The sequence below is a fragment of the Meriones unguiculatus genome, chromosome 1 (assembly GCF_030254825.1).
Source record: "Meriones unguiculatus strain TT.TT164.6M chromosome 1, Bangor_MerUng_6.1, whole genome shotgun sequence".
NCBI lineage: Eukaryota > Metazoa > Chordata > Mammalia > Rodentia > Muridae > Meriones > Meriones unguiculatus.
In genome coordinates this window covers 39727940-39744428 of record NC_083349.1, presented here as the reverse complement: position 1 = coordinate 39744428, position 16489 = coordinate 39727940, and positions in this window count along the sequence as shown.

Below are 16489 nucleotides of genomic sequence, written 5' to 3'. Positions count from 1 at the left end.
CACCTTTGCCTGTGTCCCTAGGGCACAGCACAGATAACCAGATGATCAAGGCCTACACAGCTTCCCAGACTGGCCTTAGTTGCACTCATGAAGAAGTCTCCACAGGTCTAGGTCTGAGTGGCTACCAAAAACTTTAAGATTCACATCAGCATTATTCTGGGACTGTATCTTTCCTTAGAGATTATGATTCTGAATTTGAAAACAGTAACCTCAGGGTTTTTTTTTTTAAACTTTAAGTTCCCTTCCTACTGCCTTCTTTTTACTGCCCTTTAATTTCACATGGTTTGGACTGCGTTCCCTAACACCCTAGATCCAGTTATGAAGATTCAGATTTCATTCGTTTGAATTTCTCTTACAGATTTGCAAACAATCGCTACTTGATTTAGAGAATCGTTTCAAATTCGGCAATTCTAGCATCTCATGTACCACGCTCCCCTTCCTCGACCATTCTGAGGTGTTTATGTTTTTGCCAAGGAGCTGGGCATGAGGGAATACAGAAATACAAAGGGTTCTGTCTGTCCTTTATTAGGCTACACGTTAAAAATCATACATGTGTCTGATATCACAAAAATGCAATTCTGTATATAAGATTTAGAGATGGCTTTCAAGGAACCAACTGAGCTCACAGCTTTGAAATGGCCAGATTTGCTCAAACTGTAGTCAATGCTTTTGTGTTATCTCAAAGGTTGTCTGCTCGTAGCAAATTCATAATGTCTCTTTTCATTATCAACTTGAGTAATCTATACAACTTTAAAACTGTATCTGTATACGTATATATATGTGTGTGTGTGTGTTGCAAAACAGTTCTCACTAAAGACACCTGCTAGTGTAACTCACCTTTTCTCTTAAGATTGTCTAATTATTTTCAATTTTGTGTGTGTGTGCACAGATGAGTGCACAAGTTCTTGATATCACAAGAACTGATAATTCTTACATCACCATTTTTTTCTTTGTATTTTTCGACAATATTTTCCTTGCTGTGTTGGAATGTACTATAATAGTTCTATGATTGAAACCAGCTTATGCTACTTAGCCAGCATGTGGTTGTCTCAATTACATTTTGGCAAAATATCCCGTTAATATTATGCCACATAAATATAAGGTCAGCTTTCCCAAGTTAGTCTTTATACATTTCTACTACAAATGGCACCCACAAGAGAATTCAGGGATTGTAACTGTGTCTAGTTTATATTGTTTCCCTTTCCACATTCTCCCTAAGCCTCTGCTTTACTATTCAAGTTCTTTTGGCTGTGTATGAGCCTGTGGCCAGAAATGAGCCTTGTGTACAACGCTTCCTAATATAATTATCATTATGTGATCTAGTACAAGGTTGTACCTGAAGGCTATAGGCCTCTTGGGCCTAAAATGAGATCTGTGACCTCACACCACCTCTGAGCCATTTCCATATCTGGATTGATAGGATTAGATTAACTCAGTCCCATAGTCTCTTTCAGACTCTAGGGATGCAGGTGTCTTTAAAAATTCCTGGAGGGTAGGGTGGGCTGTGGAGTGGCACACCTGTAGTCCCAGTACTAAGGAGATAAGAGGAAGGGAGATTATAGGGTACCTGAGACTGTCTCAAACAAAAATGGCGGTGGGATTACTAAAATAAGGTTTGCCTTCTCAGAACACTACCTTATCTGCCTTGAAGGTTTGGGAACCTTAAAGCCCCTATTTAACGAAAATCTTTTCTTTTCAATGTTATTCTTAATAAAAAAAAAAAAAAACAAAAAAAAAAAACAGGGTCTAGCCTAGCTTCCAACTCTAGATTTTTCTCCACCTCCCAAGAGCTAGAGTTAACATACCCTAATCTCACCTCCACCCCCTTCTTACACTGGTAGGAAGTTGCCTGGAAGCTTGGAATCTGTTCTTTTTTCCTACGTAAGCCCCAGTAAGGTATTTCCAGGCTAATACTGCTGACTTCTGGGCCCCTCCCCTGGAGACATATTTAGAATGAGCCCAAAGGAGGGCTTCCCCATCTTGTTGGGTGGGGCCGATCACCTGGCACTTTGTTTTAACACGCAGATGGCCAAATATCGTCCCTGCTCTAGGCCCGAAGTTCAGCCTGAAGTCACATGCTGTAGATACAGGTTTCTGCCGATTCTGGCTTTCCTGTCTTTTCCTGCTGAGAGGCGTGGACCGTGCCTGGACAAAGTTGCCAGCCTCCCGGCGGGAAGGAGCAGGAACAGATGGCCCGCTGGGGGTAGGGGATCACGTGTCAGACCTCACATTGGGCTGGAACCACACCTCTCCCTTTCCGGGCCTGGGCTCCGCAGCTTTAGCAGTTCCACCCAAAGTACATACTGAGCCTTACTGGGGAAAGCTGAAAGCAGAAAGAGGGGAGGTGGTGGGCTTAGGAAGAAGGGGGACTGAAGGGGTGGGCTCTCTTATCTAGTGATGTCCCTGGATTTGAAACACAATCCGATAAAGGCGGATCTGGCGAAAAGACTGTGGCCAGGTTGAGTTAACACCCAGTGTCTGGAGGGGGCGGGGAGCTCCGGCAAGCGCGAAAACTTACACGACGCCCTACTTTACTCTCGCTCTACTAAGCAGCCTGCTGCAAAACTTCAGGCCTCTCCACTGCGGAGCGGAAAGGCCATCCGTTCATGCATATGCAGGAGGATAAGTTTAGCCCGCGGCCCCCTGTGCTCAGAGCAGCCCCGTGTGGCGCTCGGGGGCGGGTGCTGGGCTTCGGCCGCAGAGTGGCGGGGGTTTCAGCCACTTGCGCGCCGAGCGTCTGAGGCTGGCATCGCCCTTTTAAAAAGTCTTCCGCAGGCGGCCGCCGCCGCCGCAGCAGCCGGAGGAGGCAGGTTCATCTGAGGACAGTCCCAGTTCTCAGAAATCCCTTCCCTACTGGAACATCAAGCTCCCTTTGCTGCAGTTGAACAAACTGCCCTAGATTGGGGGGACGAGGAACCCGCCCCAAACTCGTGCAAGAAGCTCCGGGCGCCTGCGCCCACGTGAGCTAACCTTGAAATTAGCCCCCACACCTGAGCTGGAGGTGGAGCGACTGGGGAGGGTTGGTGGCCCCTGGGGCGCTACCACTGGCGCGAACCGCCCTGTTTCGTAACTCTAGCGAGAATTTTTTTTTTTTAATCTCTGGGGTACCAGTGCGAGGTGTGCTGAGAAGGCAGGCCACTTCCCACCCCCACATCCTCAAAGATCAGGAAAACCTGCCCTGCGGTCCCCCTGGGAACACTGCAGAGTAGGGTGTCGCGATGACATCAGCTTCTAAACATAGTCTGCACCGCACCCCAACTCTGGGCTCTGCGAGCGAGGCGCGGGGGTGGGGAGGAGGGGGGGGTGGCTGGTGCTGCTGTCCCCGGGCGGGGCGGGGCGGGCTGGCCGGCCAGGCTGTGCGGGTGGAGATGACTTTGCAGGAATCGTGCTCTGGGCGACTGCAGGCGCGTCTTTCCCGCGATGACCCCGCCACGCGGCTGAAAAACATTAATGTCGTTCCATGTCCCTCCCAACCCACAAAAGCTACGCGCGCGCACCCAGGCAGCCTTTCGACCCGGTGTGCCTTTCAATTATAAGCTAACCCATGCCCAGGTGCCCGGGGTCGGTCCGGTGCTGGCGCCGCTCGACTCTGGTTCTGCCTCGGGGCTAAAGCCTGCGCTGGGGTCGGCGCGGCCCTCTGGGTGAGTCAGAAGGGCTGTGTTTCCTGTGGTTGTTGTGGAACAGTTTGTCCTTTTTACCCCCCCCCCCCACCGGTCTCCACCCCCTTGGTAAATATAGCGCTCACGTTTCATCATCTCTTTGTCCAACGAGCGCCAGACACCCCGGCCCGCGGCCCACGCCGCCTCCCTCCTCCTCCAGGCTCGGTTACCTCGCATAACCCCGCGCACTGGCGGCGGCAGCAGCCGCCCCTCAACCCCGGCGCCTCCTACCTCAGGACACTCATGCCCTCCCTCTTCGCCTCCCCTGCTTCACCAAGTACCCCCCCACCCCGAGATCCTGGTCCCACCCATTCTCTCAGAGGTCCCCAGGATGTTGGGAGGTAGACACCCCGCACCCTGGCCGGTTGCTTGGGTCCTCCACCCCCTCTCGTCGCCAAGTCCCACCATGTCAGGGATGGTGCCAAGTTCCCCTCCCGAGCGAGCGCAGGTGACAGGCGGCTGAGACAGCTCTGATTCACCGACAGTTGCTTGTACTTTGGGGTGGGTGGTTGGCGAACTGTCTTCCTCCCACCGCCTGCCACCCCTACCCCAGTAGAGACGTGGGCTGCAGGGTCGGGAAGACGAGGTGAGTGGATGACAGGCAAAAAAGTGTGTGCTTGTTCTTCACTCTCCCTCCCACTCCTTGTTTCATTTCCACACATCCAGCCGCCCACCGGGACCGGAGGCGGCTGGTGTTCTCTGAACACTGGGAACTGGCTCTCTCCGTGGTCTCCTGTTTACTTCCCTCCTCCTCCTCCCTCCCTCCCCTCGCCCATCACCCCGGCTGCCTCCCTCCTGTCCAGAGCAGCTGGGAAACCTGCCGCAAAACATTGCAGTCATGGGACTTTCCTGCGCCCATGTGCCCTGTTTCTACCCTGTCCTGTCCTGCCCTGTGACCGCTTGGGGCGCGTCTTCGTCCCGGAAAGGAAGGAGCTTGTGGCTCCTAATCCAGCAGAGCGTCGGCTCTCTCCTCCGCTCTCGTCTCCTCTGCCCGCCCCGCCCCCATACCTTCTTGCAAATGCAGGACCTGTCAGCCTTTTTGGCCGGAATACTGGGTCACCCCAATGAGTGGCCACCTGTCTGGGGAGAGACAGTTAAACAGCAGACAGGTCCTAAGAACCCTGCACCCAGGAGAGGCAAGAAAGCTGGCTTCTTTCCCACCACAGACTGTCCTGTTTAACCCAGCTGCCCCAACTTTGCCTAGTGGCTCCCGAAATCTATTCCCAGGGACGAAGCTGGAGAGAGGCAGATCCTTCTCCTTTAAGCCTGCTTCCCTTCAAGGAAGAATTCAGCTTTTCCTTACAGTTAACTGAAGGAACAAAGGGCCCAAGGAGGACAAGAGGCTCCGGCTCTGTATGCTGCCTGCCTGAGGTTCACCCCATTAAAAAAAACAAAAACAAAAACAAAAACAAAACAACCACCTCTTCACCACCCTCTACTCACTGCCATGGTTACCACCGCCCTGTCCTTGAGCAGCACTGGTTGCACAGAGGCAGAAACAAACAAGGGCATTTTAAGTGTTCTTTTAAATATCCAAAACACTGCATTGGCCTTTGGGAAGCAGAGAAATGGAAATAAAAGGTCTGACTGTTTTTCTGCTTCCTTCCGACTCGACTCCAGGACTCTGAATAAATCCTTTACCCTGGGTGGCCTCGTAGCCCCCAATGAGACGATGAAATTCATGAGGCCTCCAGATTCAGAACCTGTTGTCAGCATTAGCCGGGTTCACTAAGCTAGCCTGTCTCTTCCTGCCCCGCGAGCTTTGGACCTTGCCCCTCTGCCTCGCCAGCCCCACCTCGCCTTGCGGATGTCTTCAGCTGACTTTCACTCCCCTTCATGCTCTGAGAGTCCCACACAGTTGACTCACAGCCCTCCACCCCCACACCACCGCTGTCAACGCTGCTAGTGATTCTAGCAGTAGTAGGTGAATGGCCCATCTGAGACTCTAGTCCCTGAAATACGCCGCTGTTATGAGGGTCTTGCAACAGCAGGTACCACTGAAATCTCTGAGCTCCTGTCCTGCCCCCTCCTTCCTGACCAACACTTTCTCTTTTAGTTCATTTGCTCCAGTAACCACATTTGAGCAATTCTTCCACTCGGTTTTGGCCTCCAATCTCCTCTTTCGCTGTTCAGTCTCACCCTTACATCCTGCCTCACCATGACACCACGGTCTGTATGCATGAACCCCCTCACCTGGTTCTTGGGACCTCTTCGCAAAACCCAGTTTCTCTCCAACTCACCATGCTGGACTAAAATAACAAAGCTCACTGTTTGCCACGTTAAATTTATGATCATAAGTCACTAGTGGGCTCTCAACACTGTCCTTTTGAATATCCCCAGGGACTTTCCTTTCCCACACTCTGAAATAAGTGAATTGCACCTCTGTCCTCAGACACCCTCTTTCTTACACACACACACACACACACACACACACACACACACTCTGAGGGGGAAAACAAACAAACCCTGCCGCTTATTTCACTGAGAAAATAAAGGCAATTTGACAAAACCCTTCACCTTCTACCACTGCACCCTCCACGCTCTCTGTCTTTCAGCTCAGGTGCTACCCACACTCCTGTCCCTTGGACACCCATCCATACTTCACACACAGCATCAGGGAGCCTCCCCACTGTCTGTTGCTGAGGGTAGGATATTGTTTAAATGGTCCCAAGGCTTCACAGGTTGAAATTTAATCCCTATTGTGAGACTGTAAAAGAATAGGCCCGGATAGGTAAATTGGTAGAGCGTGAGAGTATCAGTTTATCTGGGAGTCCAGGGTTCATGTCCCTGCCCAGTGTTGCCTTGTGTTTTGTGCTTGCTCTACAAGCAAGATGACAAGAGGTTAGATCCCCAGAAGCCATGTAAATGCTTCTCTACCTACCCCTTCTGCTAAGATCCCAGCAACAAACCAAGCCAGGCTTCTGCCTGGGTTTGCTCTGAGTAACCATGAGTGTTCTGGGTGGGCTTCCTTACAGGGCAGACTGAGTGGATGCTTACTGGGATGTAGAGCCTCTCCCCCTCCAGGAAAGCCTTTACCCAGCAGGGGTGGGGACTTCTCTGCAGCCCTACAGACTGATCTTCCTTCCGCAGGTTTTCTCAGGCCTGTATACTCTGCTGCCTCCCTGAGATCAAGACAGAGTTGCATACAAGAGATGGTAGGGAGTGCTAGATACTCAAATGATGGCCCTCCAGTTCTTCCCATCTCTCCATGTCAGGGTGTAAACAGTCAGCAAGCACAACTATAAGAATCCTTTGGCAAAGGAGTACAGCTAAGCTCCCCAAGAGGAAGGTTGTTTGGCTCAGAGGACAGTCATTGGCATATTCCAGTATCCTTCTCTCTTGCCAGGTGATGTGCCATGCCTTCAGGACTAGCTTTACCTTCCTAGGCCTTGTATCTCCAGAACCATGAGCCAAACTCTAACTTTCTTCATAAAGCAGCCTCCTTATTTTGTTTCAGTAATTGTGGTTTGAGTAGGAATGGCCTTCATAGACTCATGTGTTTGAATGGTTGGCCCGTGGGAGTGGCAACATTAAGAGGTGTGGCCCTACTGAGTAGGTGTGGCCTTGTTGGAGGAAGTGTGCACTTTGGGACAGGACTTTGAGGTCTCATATGCTCAAGCTACACCCAGCGTGGCTTACAGTAACTTTCACTGCCTGTGGATGGATCAAGATGTAGAACTCTCGACTACTTCTCCAGCACCATGTCTGCCTGTGTGCTGCCATGTTTCCCACCAAGCCAATAATGAACTAAACCTCTGAAACTATCAGCCAGCCCCAGTTAAATGTTTTCCTTCCTAAGAGTTGCCAGGGTGCTGGTGTCTCTTCACAGCCACAGAAACCCAAAGACAGTAATCAAAAACAGATGAATAAAACAGCTTTTAACATTTTCATTTTTATTGTGTGAATGTATAATGTGTGTGAATAAATATGGAGTCATGAGCACTTATGGGTGTGTGTGTGTGTGTGTGTGTGTGTGTGAATGATGTCTTTCCTGAGTAGGCTTTAGAGGCAAGTATTTATACCAAAGCCATCTATTAATAACTTCTGAACTTAGCCCCCACTCCTGCTCATCATCAGAGTCATTCATTTTAGCACAAAAATGTGTTCACTTGTAATAAGGTAACTTCATAAAACACACAGACTCTTAAAGCCGATAGAAAGTCTATTTGGCTACCAGGAACTTGCCCAGATTGTGTAGCTACCAGCTTACTGTTCTTGGCTTTTTATGCATACAAATCAGATTGTGGTTGACCCACTTTAATTAGTAAGAATGGTTAACAATAAGCAGAGCTACAGAAGACAAAAGGCAAGGTCAGTACACTTAAGGACTTTCCCAGAACTGAGGACTACTAGGGATTAGGTCATTGTTCTTGTTTTTGGTAAAGTCTTCATGTTGGGCTTTTAGGACAAAATGGTGCCTTGGTACCTCAGACATGGCATCAGTTGTGCTAAGGTCTGGAGTCCTGTAGCTTACTCTCCTGTCTCTATACATGGGTATACATGTGCATGAGTGTTTTTCAAGGACCCCATACTCCTCTGTAAACTTTACTAACTGTTTTTCCCAGACCTTACATGCCCCAGGTTGGTGACACTCATGTCCTGCACTCAACTCCTATTCTCTCTCCATCTGAAACCAGTCATGCTGTCACCTGTGTCACTAGAAATGGACGACTCTTGTTGAGGTCACAAGTGACTTTCATCCTGAAAAATCTCCAGAGGTTATCTCTCTCCATGGACTCCTCCACAGCAAGGAAGACAAGGAGCAGGCAGTGAAGAATCACAAAAAGGGCAGACTCAAGATATTCCAGAAGCCAAAGCAAAGAGAGGCCAGTTCCTCAGCGGTTCCCCTCAACGACCTCCATTTGTCTCCCTTCTTTAAAAGTTTATTTATAAGGCACTGGAGAGATGACTCTGCAGTTAAGAGCACTTGCTACTCTTCCAGAGGATCCTTGAGTCCCAGTACCACATGGTGACTCACAACTGTCTATAAATTTAGTTCCAGGGGATCTAACACCCTCTTCTGGCCTCTGTGACTGCTAATGTGGCACACAGACATATGTGCAGCAAAACACCCATACACATAAGATAAAATTGAAAACAACAACGACGAAAAGGTCAGGCATGCTTTTAATCCTGGCATTCGGGGGCAGAAGCAGGTGGATCTCTTGGAGCTGGAGTCTACATAGTCTAGTCTACATAGCAAGTTACAGGCCAGCCAGGGTTGTATAGTAAGATCAAAGAAAGAAAGAAAGAAAGAAAGAAAGAAAGAAAGAAAGAAAGAAAGAAAGAAAGAAAGAAAGAAAGACAGAAAGAAAGAAAGGAAGAAAGAAAGGAAAGAAAGAGGAAAAAATGGACGTGGTGGTGCATGCCTTTAATCACAGTGCTCAGGGAGACAGATGCAGGTGGATCTCTATGAGTTCGGGGCCAGCCTGGTCTACAAAGTGAGTCCAGCACAGCCAAAGCTACACAGAAAACCCCTGTCTGGAAAAAAGAAAAGGAAAGAAAAAAAGAAAGACAAGAAGGAAGGAAGGTAGGAAGGAAGGAAGGAAGGAAGGAAGGAAGGAAGGAAGGAAGGAAGGAAAGAAGAATTATTGCATGAACATCACAGTGTCTGTGGAGGTAAGAGGACAACTTTTGGTAGTCAGTTCCCTCCTTCCACTTTCTGAATTTCAGGAATCAAACTCAGTTTATCAGGCTTGTGCGGTAAATGCTTTTACACGCTTGGTCATTTCTCTAGCCCTCTTCTAACTCTCTCAGAGCTGAGTGACTCCAGAGGTCTGCCCTCATCTTCCCTACTCATTTGGTGACTTTTATGTGCTTAAGACTTCAGACCTTCTGTGTGGTGGTTCCCATGTTATTTGGTGGCTTGGGTCAAAAGCTGATGTGACAGATGTTTATTTGGAGGGACTCTCACTGTGAGGCTCTGACTGATGTAGAACTCTTGGTAATCTTCCTGTCTCTACCTCTGGTGTGCTGGGATTACATGTGTGCAGCATCATGCCTGGCTATCCCAACTTTATGCCCCACAGAAACTTCTATGAGTCAAGTTCCCCTCACATCTCCACAACCCCACAGCTCTCATCACCTCCTACTGCTGCCACCTTCGTCTCTTGTTGCAGTCACAGCACCGATTCCCAGTGGGTGTCCTCACCTCCACCTGGCCCTGGTTTCTCTTCTCACACAACTCCTAGAGACTCTTTAAAACACAGCAGGTTACAGGACCCACAGAACCCCTGCTGCAGTCTGCGTAGTGGGAACAAGCCCCTACAGGGTAGGGTGTGGACTAGCTTCCTGTACTTTCGGAGCCTCTCTCCACTCCAACCATCTACTCACCTTCTTCTCATGGAAGCTACTCAACTGCTCTCCAGCCTGAGAAAGCTTCACAAAGGTGCATTCCTTTATCCTGGAACCCCCTTCTCCCAGATCCTACGTGGCTCCTCTCTCCCCAAGGCCTCTCCTACTCCTTGTTCTTTTTGGTATCCATTCATTTATTCATTCATTATTTTATTTGTTTAAGACAGGGTCTCAGATTGGCCTCTACGGGGCCAAGGTTAGCCCTGACCTCCTGATTTCCCTTTTCACCTCCCAAATGCTGTGATTATAGAAGTGCAAACAATACCTAGCTTTTCCTTACCCTTTTCAAGCCTCTGCTCAAATGGCCCTTCCAAGAGAAAGCTACCCTGGCCGGTTTATCATTGCAAATGCCGCTGCCTGCTATTGCTCCTGGCTCTGTTTTACATTTTCTTTTCCAAAGAAAACATTTGTTGTCTTTTTTTTTTTTTTTTTGACTCCTTGGCTTTGTTTTCTCGTTTCATATTAATTGTTAATTCTGGGTCTCTCCCTTGCTGAAATACAAGCTATTTTGTTCATTGACATATTCTTCATCCCTACAACAATGCTTGAAAGATAATACATTCTTAGCAAATTTTGCCAAATGCCAAATACAGGATAAAGCCCTGCAACATTTGAACTTTTATATTTTCCCTGCACAACGAAAATATGCACTGTGTGATTTAGACACTCCATGTTTATTGATGGGGAAATTAAGGTCCAACCCAAGGTCACACAGTGGCAAAGCTGGGATTTGCTCCCAGGATCCTGCATCCAGAGAACTTGTTTTTGAGCACTCTGTTATCCTGCCTCTGCCTGTGAATAAGAAAACAAAACAACAGCAACAACAACAACAAAAAAAAACTGTAAACAAGCTCTTTCTGCTGTGGCTGCCATCAGCTGCAGAAACACACAATGGCATTTCCAGATGTCATCTGTATGTGTTGGGGGTCAGGGTGTGTCACAGGGACTACTTCTCCTAATCCAGACACAAATGCTGAAGAAACAGTGGTGCAGAGTGAGGACATGGCTGCATGCTTGTCTTGGCTGGAGTATCTGATCCTCATGAAGATGCTGAGCAGATTTGTGTAAAGACATCTTATTGTAGTGGGAAAAGCTCCTGATCCAAAGGGTCCACTGACTTAGCATGATCATCGCATGTCTCTCTCATCTTTACACTCTATTCTAGCATCAATATCACCTGCTGGTATATTCTCTTCCTCTCTCTCTCTCTCTCTCTCTCTCTCTCTCTTTTTCTCTCTGTCTCTCTCCCTCTACACTCTGCTTCACTGTGTCATTTTCCTCCTGGTCCACTTCTTTACACTGCAGGAAATGCCAGCCAGGGACAGTGGTATAATGTGCCTTCTTGTTTGTGCTCAACATAATAAAGAGGAAGACACTCATGGCTTACTCAAGTCTTTCCTTCAGCTTGACTGAGCTAAATTAAGTTACTTCTATGGACCTGTAATGGAGGCTAGGGGGTACATGCTGAAGATAACCTTGGCTTTCTAGAGATTCAGCAGCTCTTTCTAGAAGGTTTTGGAAAATGTATTTTAAAAAGTTAATGAGTAGCAAAGTGACAAGCCTTTCTTTGGCTGGGAATTGTAAAGCAAGGAAAAATACATTGCCTGGTATACTCAAGACTGTTTTGCTGGCCCGTTGAGAAGCTCTGAAGAGTTAGGTCACATTGGCTCACACCTGTCACCCCAGTAACTGGGAAGTAGAAGCAGGAGGATTGCCAGTTCAAGACTAGCCTGGGCTGTAACCCAAAACTCTTTTTAATTTTTTAAAAAGAAAGAAAGACAAACAGAAGAAAGAGAGAAAGGGAGGAAAGAAAAGAAAAAAGAAACAGGAAGAAAAAAGGAAGAAAGGGGTAGGTAGCAAGGGAAGAGCGTGGGAGAGTGGAAGGGTGGGAGAAAGGGAGGAAGGAATAAAGGAAAGGAGGAAAAGATGGGACACTAGACCTTGTTATGGATTAAATTCTTTAGGATTTAGAAGTAGATTTTCTTTGCTGGGGACTATAGTCACAATGGAGGAGGTGTGGCATTTGGGCTATTGTTGGGAAGGAAGGATGAAACAGGAGCTGGACAGGCAGCTGGTGTTTCCTCTGCAGGGGCCTCTGCCTGCTTTATCCACCCCTCTTATGCTGGTCTTCAGAAAGACTTGAGTCAAAGTTTCTCACTGACTACGGAGTTCACTGTTTTGGCTAGACTTGCCAGTTAGCCCCTAGGATCCCTATGTCTCCTCATCTCCCAACCCCATCCCCCAACACTGGGGTTACAGATACATACCACCACACCAGGTTTACGGCTTTTTACGTGGATGCTGAGGATTTAAACTCAGGTCCTCATACCTATGCAGCCAGTATTCTTCTGTTTGAGCTATTGTCCATCCCCACAGCTGAACTGTGTCTGTTCTGAGCTAGGTCTATTCTGAGCTAAGTTGAACAGGCTGGCTTTGACTTTGCAATATAGCCAGTGCAGACCTTGAACTCTCAACCTTTCTGTCTTCAGCTTTCTGAGTAATTTGAGATCACAACCCCGCCTACCAGGCCTTGCTCCTTTTCAGTTTTAACTCTTTAATTCTTTTTGCTTGTAGTTTTAAAGTGTTATTTATTATTGACATGTATACACGATGGGCACAGTTGGGTGTCAAGGATAGAGTGGAGATCAGCAGGCAAGTGTCTTTATCCACTGGGCCTTCTTGCTGTCCCTTTTTTGAGACAGTTTCCTTATGGCTGGCCTTAGATTGTGACAATCTACCTACTTTACCTTGCCCAGTACTGGTTAAGGTGTACGCAGCAGGCCCTTTTTCTTTTCAGTCTTCCTATGAGAAATTCTATTCCATGAAGCCATTTGTGTGTTCTTTCTGAAGACGTTCAATACACCGAGTAAACAGGCTCTGAAGCCAAGCCAGTTGGCCCTTATCAGTCCGGTTCTACTACACACTGTTTCTTTGAAGTTAGATAAATTATATAATTTCTTTTAGAATGTCATGGTCTGGAAAGGTTGTTATTGTTTATTTTGAGAAAGGGCCTCACATAGTCCAGGTTAGCCTACAATTGGCTAGCTATATACCTGACGATGACCTTGAACTTCATATCTTCCTGCCTCCACCCCGAGTGCTGGGATTCCTGGCATACATCACCACACTGGGTTTATTTTTTTTTTTGTCTATTTTTTTAAAAGACATATTCTCGCTATGTAGCCGAGGCTGGTCTTCTTGGCAGTTCCCCTATTTGAGCATGACTGGGATTGTGGTCATGTGTCACTACATGGCGTTCTTAAAATTTCATTTAAGGGGTTAAAAATGAGGCTGGCTGGTGGTGGCATAGTCCTTCAATCCCAGCACTCAAGAGACAGAGGCAGGTGGGTCTCTGAGAGTTTGAGGCCAGCCTAGTCTATATATGTTCCAGAATAGCCAGGGAAACACTGTCACAAGACAAAAACAAAAACAAAAACAACCAAAAAACCAGCAAACAAACAAACAAACAAACAACAACGTAAAAATAGCACCTCTTCACAGAACTGATGCAAGTACAACATGCTATAAAGGACATTCGGCAGAGAACCTGGAGCTGAGTAAGTGCCTGTGGAATGCTGCTTTTAAGGCTAAAGTCTGGCATTTCCAGATAGCCAACTGAGCCTGGTCTATTATGATGACTTTTTCTCAGCAGGGTGGCATCTCTGAACCTTACAGGAGATGCTCCTCTAAGGAGCCTCACATAGGCCTCAGGGAAGATTTCAGGGGGAACCCTTTCCTGATAAGAAAACCTGCTTAGCAAACATATGGGAATTCCTGGAACTATGCCACCCTATGTAAGGAGATCTTAGTTTTCAGCAATGACCTTCAATTATATTTGGAGATTTTTTTCCCCCACCCATAGGATAATTAAGTAATGTATTCTCCTTCTTGTGATAGGACCATGCTACTACATGTAAATGAGATATTGTAACAGTACATGTAAATCAAGTATCCCTAGTACTTCTAGCCCCAGCGAATGAAACACATTCATTCTCCAAACCCCACATACTGCCCAAGGTTTATAAGTCCCTGATTTCACATGAGATAAATATGCTAGGTGCTGCATGTTATGATACCATCATCTCCCCATCATGACCACGTGAGCGTCCTCATTTATTCTGGGGAAGGGAGGGTTTCCCTCCTTCCTGGAGATTTGCTGCTGAATTCCTGGCGCTTGGATGCCTGGAGCCTCCTGTTGGTGTGCTATGTGCTGCATTCAGTTTCCTCCATTCACTTGCGCGCAAAACTGCCTCAGGAGCCATTGACATGTCCTGACGGGCTTGTGTATCACCAGACCTGCCTCCTGGCTGCTGGGCCTGGGCCTCGCTTACAAGCCCACTAGGCATGGGTTTTGACCCAAATCCCTGCCATTAACACAAGGGTGTAGCCAAAGGGCTGTGACACTTTATCATTATAATTTTCTGGGACTCCTGAATTTCCACTGCCTCTGACACTTACGATTTCATTCTAAAAGAGCTAACTAACTGTAACACTCCTTGGTGTTAGTATTTTGGAACACAATCTGCTCCTGTGTTACCCAGCAACCTATGATGTCATCATGTGTCCGCCAGCCAGGTGGCCACACCTGGAAGGCATGGTTACCTTGCCCCTTAAAGGGCTAACCCCGACACTTGGTCTCTCTCTTACACTCTCTTTCTTTCTCTCTCTTACACCCTCTCTCTCTCTCTGTCTCTTTCTCTTTCTCTCCCTCTCTTGAGGCACCTTTTCCCTTTTCTCTTTCTCTCCCCATGTCCTGCTCCCTCCTCCCTCCTAATAAACTTCTTGCAGAGAATATCGGTTGTCACCAGCCTCATGCTGTTTAATAAATAATAACACTTGGGAAACTCTTTCTGGCCTCTCCCTATAGCGCTCTAGCTGTTCCTGAGAGAGGGGGTCTTTCTGTTCTTCATCTCAAGCTCACAACTGTGTCCCAGACTCCCTCCAAATGGAGAATGGCAAGTACCACCTCGGTGTTTGCTGTAGAAAGAACCTGGAGCTTCTCTGCAAGTAGCTCCTCTGCAACTGATCCCATGAAAGGAGAAAAGCCAGTATTTGGGAGCACAGTTCAAATCCCTTCTTACAATGATCCTTTTCTAGAATGGGAAACAGGGGGACTTATCCACCATCACTACATTCTCTTTGATGAGTCTCTTCCAGTAATATCAACCCCTCCATTTCTGGGCTCCTCAACTTTGGAGAAGGCTCTGGGGCAGAGAGTAATCAGGAATTAGCTGGAAATTTGCACTTCGCAGAAATGTTCCGTATAGCCGAAGTTAGAGGTAGGTCATGTAGAACATAGGAAACGCCCATTGCAAGGGTTCAGTCTTCGTCAGCCATTGTTATTCGATTAGATGACTCACCCCCATACACCTCATGCTGCCTGATAGAGAGGCTCACCTGGGGAGCTTATTAAAATGAAGATTTTGGTTCTGTAGGTTTGGGGTGGGCCAGAGTGCTACATTTTAATGAGCTCCCGTGTGGTGGTAATACTAATAGCAAAGATTTTCCCTAATTGGTGTACATTTATCAAGCACCTCCTCTAAGCTACTGTATTAGTGAGTACAGGCATTTTGTTAGGGAGGCTGAATGTTAGTCTCCTCCAAAAGTCCACATCTGGATCCTTGGCCTTTGAATACATGACCTTATATAACAAAAGGAAGTTTTCAGGTGTGGCTCAGTCGAGGACCTTGGGATGGGACAGTTATGTTAGCTTAACAGAGGAGGCATGGCACAAGCATCTTATGAGAAGGAGGGAGGAGTATGGAGGGATGGTTCTAGCTCTGAAGATGGAGAAAAGAACACAGGCAGCTTCCAGAAAAGCCTGAAAATTAAGGTGATGTTTTCCTCAAGAGCCTCTGAAGGAATGCAGCGCTACAGATAGGATTTAGACTGCTGATTTTCAAAGGTGATGCATTTTGATAATTTTTTTTTAAACCACTCAAGTTGTGGTACATTGTCTCAGTGGCCGCGGGGACTAATATAAATGAGAATAAAGTGAGGCCTAGATCAGTCAGGATAGGATAGGTGACAAAGCTATGGTAACATATAATTCCCTACGCTAGTTGCTTAAATAAAGAATGATTTGTTTGTTGTTCAGAACACATTTAAAACAAAGATTGGATGGTGTGCCTGACAATCCAGGGCCCTGGCTGATGGAGGAGCCACCATATGGAACCCTGAAGGCAGAACTTCCACTCACATTTCATATGTTATCATTTGCCCATAAGGAAGAGAAAGCACGATTCATCCACATGTCCAGAAGGCAGAGAGATGGAAATAGTTGCTGGGCCTATATCTAGTACAGCTGAGTAAGCTCCTGGTATATATTCATCTACATATAAGAACAAAATAAACTATACACTCTGGATAAACTATAAAAATAAATTTTCCGTGTGATACATGTCTGTAATCTCAACACTAAGGCTGAGGCAGGAGCATTACCGGTTCCAGCCTCAAACAAAACAAAACAACTTACA